At 44.0% G+C, this 11,048-nt stretch overlaps 1 long non-coding RNA gene across 1 annotated transcript; it reads left to right on the top strand.

Moving 5' to 3' along the window:
* The first annotated feature begins 4,719 nt into the window (after positions 1-4,719).
* LOC115385046 (uncharacterized) lies at positions 4,720-10,295 on the top strand. The gene is made up of 3 exons (XR_003931016.1): positions 4,720-4,730; positions 5,488-5,498; positions 10,213-10,295. It is a non-coding gene; the product is annotated as an uncharacterized LOC115385046 (long non-coding RNA).
* Positions 10,296-11,048: the final 753 nt, after the last annotated feature.

Here is an 11,048-nt window from a genome sequence, read left to right as displayed (position 1 = left end):
ATTTGAATGCACTGTCAAGGAAACCTTTTTCAGTCAATCAATCACTCAATCAATCTTTTGATAGCTTTAAACTGTAATGATATCCGTGATCCAGTCAGTGCCCAGTAGACTTCGGTAAATTGAACAAATGAAGTTAATCCAGTCACCATCAACTCATGCTTCTATGTCCTATAAGACTAATAACACCCACTGGAATCAAATCAACATTTCATTTCCATCTCTTTGAAGTTCCCATACAAGATCTTTGAAGCCCTGTTTTTTTTTTTTTTTTTTTTTTTAAACAGGGCTTGAATGTCTGGGACGACTTCCTGTCAGCTGCTGCATGGAGTGGACACCGCGCGCAAGAGCTCCTGCTTACTCTGTTTTTTCCTTACTCATTCACCCCTTTAACTCGCAAACTGGATCATTTATATTGAATTATTCGTTTTTTTTCTTTTTCTCTGTAACTTACGTTTGCTTCATAATGACTTCACTGCGCAGCAGACCAGGGAAAAAAGACGATCAAACTGCTTGCTTCACTATGGAGGCTATCTCTGAGCTACTTGACCAACACAGACAAGTGCTAGCTGCCGACTTTAAAACCTCTTTCAACCAGCTGGAAAGCAAACTCGACCAGATCTGCTCCACAGTTGATGATCACGGTCAGCGCCTTTCGTCTCTCGAGCTCATATCGGAGGACTTGAGCCAACGTGTCAGCGAGCTAGAAAATGTTTGCTCCAGCCTGCAAGAAAGTAATTCCAAGCTAACGGCTAAAGTCGCTGACTTAGAGGGTCGCAGCAGAAGACAAAGCATCCGCATTCTGGGCCTGGCAGAGTCTACTGAAGGTGGGAAACCTACAGCTTTTTTTTCCGATCTGCTGTGCGAGGTTTTTGGAAAAGAGATACTTCCATCCCCGCCCGAGATTGACAGAGCTCACTGCTCGCTAACAGCAAAACCAGCCCCCGGACAGAGACCGCGTCCCGTCATCCTCCGTCTGCACCGCTATCAGATCAAGGACCTCCTGATCCGCGAAGCCCGCCGCAGAGGGAAGCTGGATTACCTCGGGCAGCAAGTCCGAGTTGTTGAAGACTACAGCCCTGAGGTTTTGAGTCAGCGAGCCGAATACAGGGAAGTTATGGCGGATCTTTACAGCCGCGGGTTTAAACCCTCTCTTCTATATCCTGCACGGCTCCGCATTACACTCCCCAACGGAGACAAGAAGTGGTTACGCTCGGCCGATGAGGTGCGGAAATTCATCAACGACCTTCCTCGCACATCTCCTTCATAATAAAAGACTGTGTGATGACTGCACCCGACGGATTAACCTGCTATCATGTTATCTTTCATCTCGGCCGGGCAGTCTATTAAACCATTACATCATACTGACCCCGGCTGCACGCACGTATGTGAGTATGTTCCCCAGACTTGAACTCAGTGAACCGTTACATTTTGGAGTGAGGAACACTTGCAAGTTTATGTTTATATTTTAAGCAACATACCTTATTTTTATTTTTTTCTTCATATAAGACTCTATAGAGCTAACAGCACATAAAGATGTACAGGGAATGTTGTGTTTTTTTTTTGCTTGTGCTTCCAGACTAGTCTAAGTGTGGAGTGTTGAGTACATTTTAACACTAAAATAAGGAGTTGAAGATATTAGTTTCAAATGACAGGAAGATTTTTTATAGGAATGTTAATTATGGGGGGATTGGAGAGCTTGCTGCTATGTTTTTCAGCAGCTGTCTTGTTTTGGGGTGGGTGGGCAAGGGGTGAGTTTTTCTGATGCCAGTATTGATTTCTTAGCCTATACAAGTCATGTACAGGGGTCCTTTGGTTCATTCTGTCCTTTATATCCCTGGAACTTTGATATAAATCATACTGATCACCCTGCAGCTTTAGCTGGAGACAGTGGATAGATCATTAAAATTTGTTAGCTAGAATGTCAAAGGTTTAAATCATCCTGTTAAGAGGAGGAGGGTTTTTTCGCATATAAAACAATTTAAGGCAGCATTTGTTTTTTTGCAAGAGACACATATTCGTGACTCCGATAGTACTCGCTTGATGACACGGTGGGCGGGTCAGCATTTCCATTCCTCATTCCAAGCGAAAGCTAGGGGCGTTTCAATCCTTGTTGACAAAAATATCCCTTTTGTGCATCACAATGTTATATCGGATACTAATGGCCGTTTCGTCATTGTCTCAGGGAAGTTATATAATACAAAGATTGTGCTCGCCAATGTTTATGCTCCAAATGTGGATGATGTGGGCTTTTTTGAACGATTTTTTGCTTCTCTCCCAGATCTGAGCTCATACTCGCTTGTGCTTGGTGGATATTTTAATTGCTGGTTAGATCCCGGGCTGGATCGTTCCTCTCCCAACCCAGGCTCAGTTAGTAGGGCTGCCTCAGTCATCCTTTCTTTCTGATTTTGGTGTTTCTGATGTGTGGCGTTTCCTCCATCCAAATAAGAGAGAATACTTTTTTTTTCTCACACGTCCACCATACTTTCACTAGGATCGATTACTTTCCCATTGACAATGAATTAATACCATCGATACACACAGTTCTGCTCATGCGCAGCGCTCCACGGAAGGATATACCGGACCACAGCTCCGCGGAGCACTATGCAGTAACGAGTAGTGTAACTTCTTTACTATTTCCATGGAGTAATCAAGTAGTGCAAGGCACTACTTTTTTCAAAAGTAACAAGTAACTCTTTACTTTTTTGAGTAACGGACCCCAACTCTGCTTGTGGGAGACCAACTAACACACAGCCATCTTGTATTTGTCATCAGGGTCAGACTGTGTTCAAACATGGAAAGTTTGAGCTCAATTAGAGCGTGTTCAGGCGAGTCACACTGCACTTCCTGTTCCAGCACGTGCCATAATGGCCATAGTCAGATCTGGAAACTGATAAAACTTGTCAAAGTGATTCAGATTGGATCATGTTAAGGTTATTTTCATTGATGGCAAATATCAAAGTTTTGTGTAGATTTTAATGGCATTTCTTCAATCCCTTTCTGATCGATTGGACACAACTGAACTAATTTTGAATTACCCACAAGGATGAGCCTACTCTTGAAAAATGGACATGCAGTTCAATTTGTTTGTTTGTTTTTTTTTCAGCAGGTGGTGCTATTGCTGATGGTTATTGTCATCATAAGGCCTTGGTCAGCTCTGGACTATGATGCATGTGAAGTCTGAGCGGATCGTGTTCATGCTATTTACACGGCAAAAATGTCATTTTGTGGCCACAGCCACACCCTCCGACTTTTGTGGAAGATTTTAAAGGTCCCATATTATGAAAAAATCCACTTTACAATGATTTTGTAACAATAATATGCATCATGAGCCTGTGCACAAACCCCCCAAAAATGAGAAAAAACTATTCTCTCTTCTCGTTTGCTCCACCTTTCAGTAAATGTGTGCTCAAACGCTCCGTTTTGAAATTCCCTGGTGTGACGTCAAAAACCCAAGTCGCTCCTCCTCGGGGTTGGTAACACCGCCCACACTAATGTTTATTCAGCACCCCGGAAAACGCTGCTGGTTCAGTAAACATGGTGAAGGAACATGCGAAGCCCGGCAGCTGCTCTGTTGTCGGCTGCACTAGCCAGCACCGCAGTCTGTTTTTGCCGCCTTTGTCTGAGGGTTTGAGGGTCCAGTGGATTCATTTCATTTTCGAGGGAGATGCACCCGCAAGAACGCCTAAGAAGTTGTATGTGTGTGCTCACCACTTCACTCCGGACTGCTTTCACAACGAGGGCCAGTTTACATCAGGATTCACCAAGAAGCTGAAGCTAACGCCTGGATCGGTTCCAACTGTCCGTGACCAAGCTACAAACGTGGAAGCTGTAAGATTTACCATTATGTTACTTTACTGTATCGTCCTTTATAGTGTTATAGCCTGTTGAAAGTGGTTTTAGCATGGCAGCTAACGTAAGTTACTGCTGCTAACATAGAGTCCTCATATTACTTTAACACACAACGGTAAATAATATCAGGGGACGTTGAAGAGAAGACGTATGAACATATATTTCATGTAAAACGAGCATTATATACGTAAGGGATAATGTATGGACGATGCGGACGGTGATAATGTACACCTCATCAGGCGTTAGCCTTTACTTAGCACCAAGATGATAAGGGTAGTTTTTGTTCCCTGATAGTCACCGCAGCAGTTGAGGCTAACCTTGGAGGTGTATCTGAAAAGGCTGCATTCAGACATAAAGCCAATGCAAAGATAAGGGGTCGGTGTTTGGGCTTGTTTATTGCCGCTGGGAAAGAGCCAGAAACACCCTGTTATTACTAGGTCATTGTTTCACTACCGCCGTTCTCTCCTCACAATCATTACATAATGTTACGTCCTCGTGTCTCACGTATGGATCAGTTGAATTACAGGGAATAAGTGAAAGGGGGGATACAATGGTCGAGATGCACAGCTCCACCACTTCCTGAAGTTCTGACAGAACCTTTATTTCCAGTCTTTCATGATAGGATGAACTGGTCAGACACACCTGGATGAATCAGTTCATCCTGTTATGAGAGACAGTAAACAAAGGTGCTGTCATTACGGGCCACCAAAATGTTGCGCCCTCCGCTTCAGCAGATCGGGCGAGGTACGTGATTTCCTTTCAGCTTGACGGAAAGAGAGGCGCAGCCGGCGTCTTCACTCCATGTTGCTTTATTCGGAAGTCAACACGTCATCACTGTGTCTTCACAAGGTTCAAAAATCAGTGTAGTGTCCTCTTTAAATGTCTTAGCCTGCATTCTACAGTCAATAAACACAGAACTCTGCCTTGGTATGATCACTCTCTCCTTTGCTGTTTTCACCTTGTACTCATGTATCTGCCCCACACTAACTGCTTTGATGAAAGTTGTAGCTTTGTTTTTCTTTAGATGTGGGAAAGCCACTTTCACTGCTCTCAAAAGCTTCTCCTTTTCCTCTGAGTCAGTCGCACCTTTCATACTTTCCAGAAGAAGGTGCTCGATAACATTAAACCCAATAATTGGACACCGTTGCTGGTTACCTTTAAGCACTAGAATGGGTACAAGTAACTCAGAATCATTAGCTGTAAGTTTAAATGGTATCTCAACCCACCCTACATATGGCATATCTGTACCATTGACTGCTTCAAGATGGAGGGGTTCAGTTAGGTCGACCAGCTCGCTCACATTTCTGATTGGTACATTCGTTAAGTTAGCATCTTTCCATGACTCATCGACAACACAAACCTGTGAGCCAGAGTCCCAAAGGGCTTCAACCATTTTGTTGCCTAGAAAGCACCTAATGACACATTTTTTTCCCAGTAACTGCACGACCGAAGGTATTTTGTCTCTTTCACACGGTTTCTTTTTGACAGGCTTCTCCGAGAACTTCCTATCCCTTTCATGCACACTACCACAAGTGAAAGGCTTACATTCTGTTTTATGGATGGGCCAGTGCTCTGCCTGGCACTTCTTGGAGCAGTAAAGGGCACTCTTACACACTGAACAACATTTAAAACCCTGAGTTTTATTTTGTGTAGCACAACTGTAACACTGGAACTTATCCATATCCCTGGTCACACCATGTCCCATTGGAGTGACCCCTCCTAGTTTAAAGATCTACCCCTGGCTGGTTTCACAGGCCTCTGTGCTTTACAGCTTGCCCGAAAATGCTCACTGCTTCCACATCTAAAGCAGTGCTGGCAGAACTCTGCACCTGTCTGAACACAAGAATAACACCTTGGTTGTGGGCGGGGCATGTGGTACCGCTGAGGTGCGAAGCGCTGCTGAAACTGGGCTGTGCCCCTTGTCGGAGTCAAACCAGTAGCTGGGTGGTCGGACTGAAGAGCTGCTGGGTAACACTGCTGAGGGTAGTATTGCCGAGCAGAAGGATTCAGATGATATGACGAATGTGGCGGGAAGATGGGTGCTTGGTAGTGGTCTTCAGATCTTCCGCTGATGGGTTGTGCCGTTGCTGTAGACTTCTGTATGGTCTCTCTAATTTGGGATACCTCAGCTTGTAGGCCCTTCAAAAGACCCATCTCAGATCGCATCTCCTTAATCTCCGACAGCAAACCAGGAGGCAGGACAGCTGTGCTTTGTTTTTGAACAGTTTCAGTCCTTTTCTCAGTGGGTGCTGTGATGTCACTAGGGTAGACAGCATTCACAGAGGTCACTCGCTGAGGAGCAGCATGCTTCTTCTTATCTTGTCGTTCCTTTTCATTTGCACATGCTGTATTCACTTTCTCCAACAAGACTTCATCAGATGTGGTGGGATGAAGGAGGTAGGGCTGCATGTCACTCTTCACGTTGTCATTCTGCAGACCTGTTAAGATGGTGTGCATGAACAACCTCTGAACTAAAGCAGGATCATATTTTAACCCTGATTCAGCTTCTTGGGATGCGAAGAGAATCTTCTGATGAAGGTCCATGGCTCTCAGAAGGAAGTTTTGTGGGGTTTCCTTACTGCTCTGAACTTCTGATGACAGTTGCTTGTACAGTTCAGTGGCCCCTCTCTCCTGAAAGTGAGACCTTAGGATCCTCCGCAGGGCAGGAAGAGTGAGATCACTTTTGCCTTCCAAGTAACGTCTCAGCTGCAGGCCTGGTGCGATGGCACGAATCACTGCATCAATGATTTCATCTTCCTGGTAGCCTTTACAGAGCCCACTTTCAATCTGCCTGGCCAAACTTGAAAACGTGAGTCTGTCTTTCTGCCCAGGTTCCCCTATTTGGCCTGATATCTTGAAGTCTTTAAGCCACATGAAGTTATCTTGGGGTGCTGAAGCATGTTTCTGTCCTGATGTAGTTTGTAAGCTCAGTTTCCTACTCATCAGCTGATGTATAGCTTTCTCTTTGGCTTCAAGCGTAGTCCGGAGGGCGTTCACCTCTTTCTGCAGGTCTTCTGCCTCTTCATCTTCACCTGCTGACTTTAAAGCTGATCTTTTTGCATTTTCAATCAAGTCCTTTATACTGAGAAAATGTGACGTTCCTTCATCTTCTAACTCAGCTAACTCAGCTCTTTCAACATAACTGATCACAAGTGTGATCAGCTGGCTTCGAGTTTTGTCTGCAAGTTGTTCTTTCCTCAGTCCAGGTATTTCCAGTCCATTGCATATGCTAAGCAGTTGTTCAAAATTCAGTCCGTACAACGCACCCTTGATTTCCAACTGCGTTTTCTCCAGCTCTGACTCCATTTCCATCACAAACGCACCATTCAACAGTTCACCGTGGGCCTCTCTTAACTTCGTGGTCTTGAGGCGCCCTCTAGTGGTAGTTGTGCACACAAGAGATACAACCTGCTGCGCGTGTTGACGGAGCCACGGTGAGAGTCGGCGGTGTGCACTTCTCTGATACGAAGATTCGATGAGGGATATTCAGCTCGAGCTTCCGCGTCTGGCTAGCGGATCACTCTGACCAAACATCCCCGTACGGGCCACCAAAATGTTGCGCCCTCCGCTTCAGCAGATCGGGCGAGGTACGTGATTTCCTTTCAGCTTGACGGAAAGAGAGGCGCAGCCGGCGTCTTCACTCCATGTTGCTTTATTCGGAAGTCAACACGTCATCACTGTGTGACCACACAACACGTATTTATACTTTTTGCAGTGCATGCCAATCAACCATGAAAACAACTATAATCAACTTCACTTTTTAACTGTGTGCAACAGAGCAAGCACTCCAATACACCCAAACCTGTTACATCAGAACTCCAGGAAGTAATGGAGCTGTGTACATGTAACATGTATTGGATTTACAAGCTTTGCCTACATAAAGCAGTTTACACTGGAAGTGAAATACTCTGTAAGATATTGTGTTTTATTGTTATAATTTTTGCAGTATTTTTTGCTGTTGTAACTATGTATTTGAGAAGATGTAGGTGTAACCTCTGTTTCCTGTATGCAGGCCAGCACATCAACTGCAGCCACAGATGTTCCTGCATCAAGGGATGCTGCCTGCCAGACTGACCCACTGGAGACCTGTTCTGGAGACACACAGCTGTCCTGGAGGACTCTACAGTCTCATGTCAGAAGTAAAGGTCTGTGGCCAAGTGTAGTTCATTTATTGTTGATGAAGTTAGTAATCATTTACCTGTTATAATACTATTCACCTATAATGTAATGTATTATTGTCTTTATGTGTCATGGAAAGACTTCTTTTAGTTAAAATTGTATTTTTTCACAGGTGTCCAGGCTACGGTGTCCTGCCAGGATGTTGGTGTTGGGACATCCACTACAGATCCCTTTTATTTATCATCAACACCAGTAAAGAGACCTTCAAAGAGATCTCGTCTCGACCTGGACGAGGAGCAGGAGCTGATTCAGATCCGTTACAGGACACCTCTTCAGTGGCATCTTCAAAGGGGCAGGACTCTACCTATGACCCTTCAGACTCTGTGACATTGACAGAGTCAACAGTTTTGTCGTAAGTTACTCTGATATGTCTGCGTTGTGTGTGTGAAATGGCGCTAAGTACACTGCTGATGAGAGCTCAGCTTGTTTAATTAATCACAACTTATGTGTCTTTTTTATACAGAGATGAAGCCTCCACTCCCAGCCACAAGATACAAAAATACATAGTATATGAGAGCTGCCTTTTGCAGCTGTTTGCTGTGTGTCCTGTGTGCACGCGGGTGTGTGAAGTGAAGACCCGGAAGCTGGGGACATTCCTGTCTGTGGAACGGCGGTGCCCCCGTTGTGAATTCTACAGACAATGGAAAGGCCAGCCTGTCCTTGGAGGTGTAACGAGTTGGTCCATTATTCCACTTGCCGTCAGTTTTACGAGTCGCGCGTTTGCTCTTGAACGCCGCCTCCTGCTGATGTGATCGTGCATTGACGCTGATCCCATCAGTTCGAGGTTGTTTGCGTTGAGGGGATTGTGTTTGTGCCCGACTGTAGAGCCATCGTGACGGGTGACCAGCATTTTCACTCATTGAAGGAAGCAATAAACGGCCATTGTGGGGCGAAAATTCTACAGTCGTCTCCTTCTTCATTATTAAAGAATACCAAAAAAAAAAAAAAAAAAAAAAACACAACACAGAGTCAAAGGACAGAGCTGAACCTGCCAGCACCAGCAACTGGCATGGTTACAGAGGCACTCCAGCAGGGAACCTTCACCTTTCTGCAGCTGTGTACTTGAGTGGAGCATCTTTCTTCCAAATTGAACGGGTAAACGATGAACAGCTACATTTCCTTTGACTCTGTCAATATGGCTCATATTATTGGCTCATAGATCATATTATTAGGCATAATTTTTTTTAAAAACCTTTTTTTTTTCTACAGCAGTTGAAATAACTGCAGCAGTGCAGCTGCAGTTATTTCAATATGACACGTTTCGCCGGCATGCCAGATCCTTCATTGAGCCTGCAGTCATTCACCACTGGAAGACACTGCAGGATGTGATGCTGCAGCGGCTCAGTCAGGAGGAAAAAGTAATCATTGGTGGCGACATGAGGGCAGACTCTCAAGGTTTTTATATTTCACTGAAACTGTAAATTTTATGCATGTTTACGATATTTTTGGAAGTTCAACGGAGAGTGGTACCAAATATGGAAATATGAAGAGTAATATCAAGATTTCGACTCTCTTTAAACAGGCCACTCTGCTAAGTTTAGGAGTTACACAATGATGGACCTCAATACCAACAGCGTTGTGGACATCCAGTTGGTTCAGGTGAGTGGACAGAATTCAAATTGTAAAAAGGTTTTCGATTTAATTTTTTAAATGAATGTCCATCATGCATTTTCTAATACTATGTATTTTGGGGATTGAGCAATGAGGTTGGTGGTAGCTACCACATGGAGAAAGAGGACCTGAAGAGGAGTCTGGCATTGCTGGGTGCACGTGGTGTGACTCTCGACAGCATTGTTACTGAACGTCATCCACAAATACCTCAGGGAGAGCAACATCACCCACTACTATGATGTCTGGCACATGGCAAAAGGTATATTCCCTGGTTTTCATGTGCATCCACATCCCTATCCATCCACATAGTACAGGCTTTCAGACGTGCATTATGCACAAACCATTGTTCTTTGTGACTGCACATTACATCTGAGTAACATGTAATGCAAAGCTGTGCTGTGCAAACCTCATACATTATACATGATTTTGAAATGCTGCACTTGACATTTCACGTAAGTGTGGGCTGTTTTTACTTCAAGAAATGTATTTTATGTGCACTTTAGGAATCTCCAAGAAACTGGATAAGCTCTCTAAGCTCAAAAAGTGTGAGAAACTCCAGAAGTGGAACAAAAGCATCAACAACCACATATACTGGACTGCAGCTACATCAGCCACTGGGCCAGAGAGAGAAGCAAAGTGGACCTCGATCCTAAACCATGTGCAAGACATCCATACACATGAGGATCCTCTCTATCCAGTGTGCCTCCATGAATTGCGCTAGACAAGGGACAAAAACAAATGGCTTTCAGCAGGAATTTTACTGGATGGACTAAGACGGTATCACATTACTTGTCTTTTTTAAATTTGTGATCATATGTTTTGTATAAAGGCAACCTCACCTAGTGATTCTGTAACTTTTAGAAATTCATAGCAAATACTGTTATAACAAATTTTCACTGTATTGCACTTGATTTTTTTTTTTTTTTTTTTTTTTTGTCATTTGTAGCAGCTCCTGCCTTCTATAAGTTGGAGAAGCTTCTGATAAATAAAAGGACTCTGAAAGATGTTACAAAACTTAGCCCCCACCACCAGACTTCATCTTTGGAGGCTTTTCACAGCGTCATCCTTCAGTTTGCCCCAAAGAATGTGGTCTTTCCATTTATTGGGATGTTGTGCAGGTGAACTAAGCTGTGGTTACATAGAAATTGCGGCGAGTGTCTAGCGAAAAGTGTCTGTCAGCGTTAACATCTTTGATTTTCTCTTTCCTGTACTTCCAGACTCTACCTGGCTGCCATGTATTATAATGAAAATGCCAAAACAGACGAAGGTGTGCCCCTCTTCAAGGTCGACTTTCCAAAGGCCATGAGGGGAGAATGCAGAGCAAAACAACTAAAGACAGAGCCAACATTCTGTAAGTGTCATATTCTTTTATTAATTTTTCCAACCGAAACATGTTTTGGGAAGAACCT

Source organism: Salarias fasciatus, unplaced genomic scaffold (assembly GCF_902148845.1).
Source record: "Salarias fasciatus unplaced genomic scaffold, fSalaFa1.1, whole genome shotgun sequence".
Classification (NCBI taxonomy): Eukaryota; Metazoa; Chordata; class Actinopteri; order Blenniiformes; family Blenniidae; genus Salarias; species Salarias fasciatus.
The sequence above is the reverse complement of the archived record's forward strand: the minus strand, read 5'-3'. Positions and strand labels throughout refer to the sequence as shown.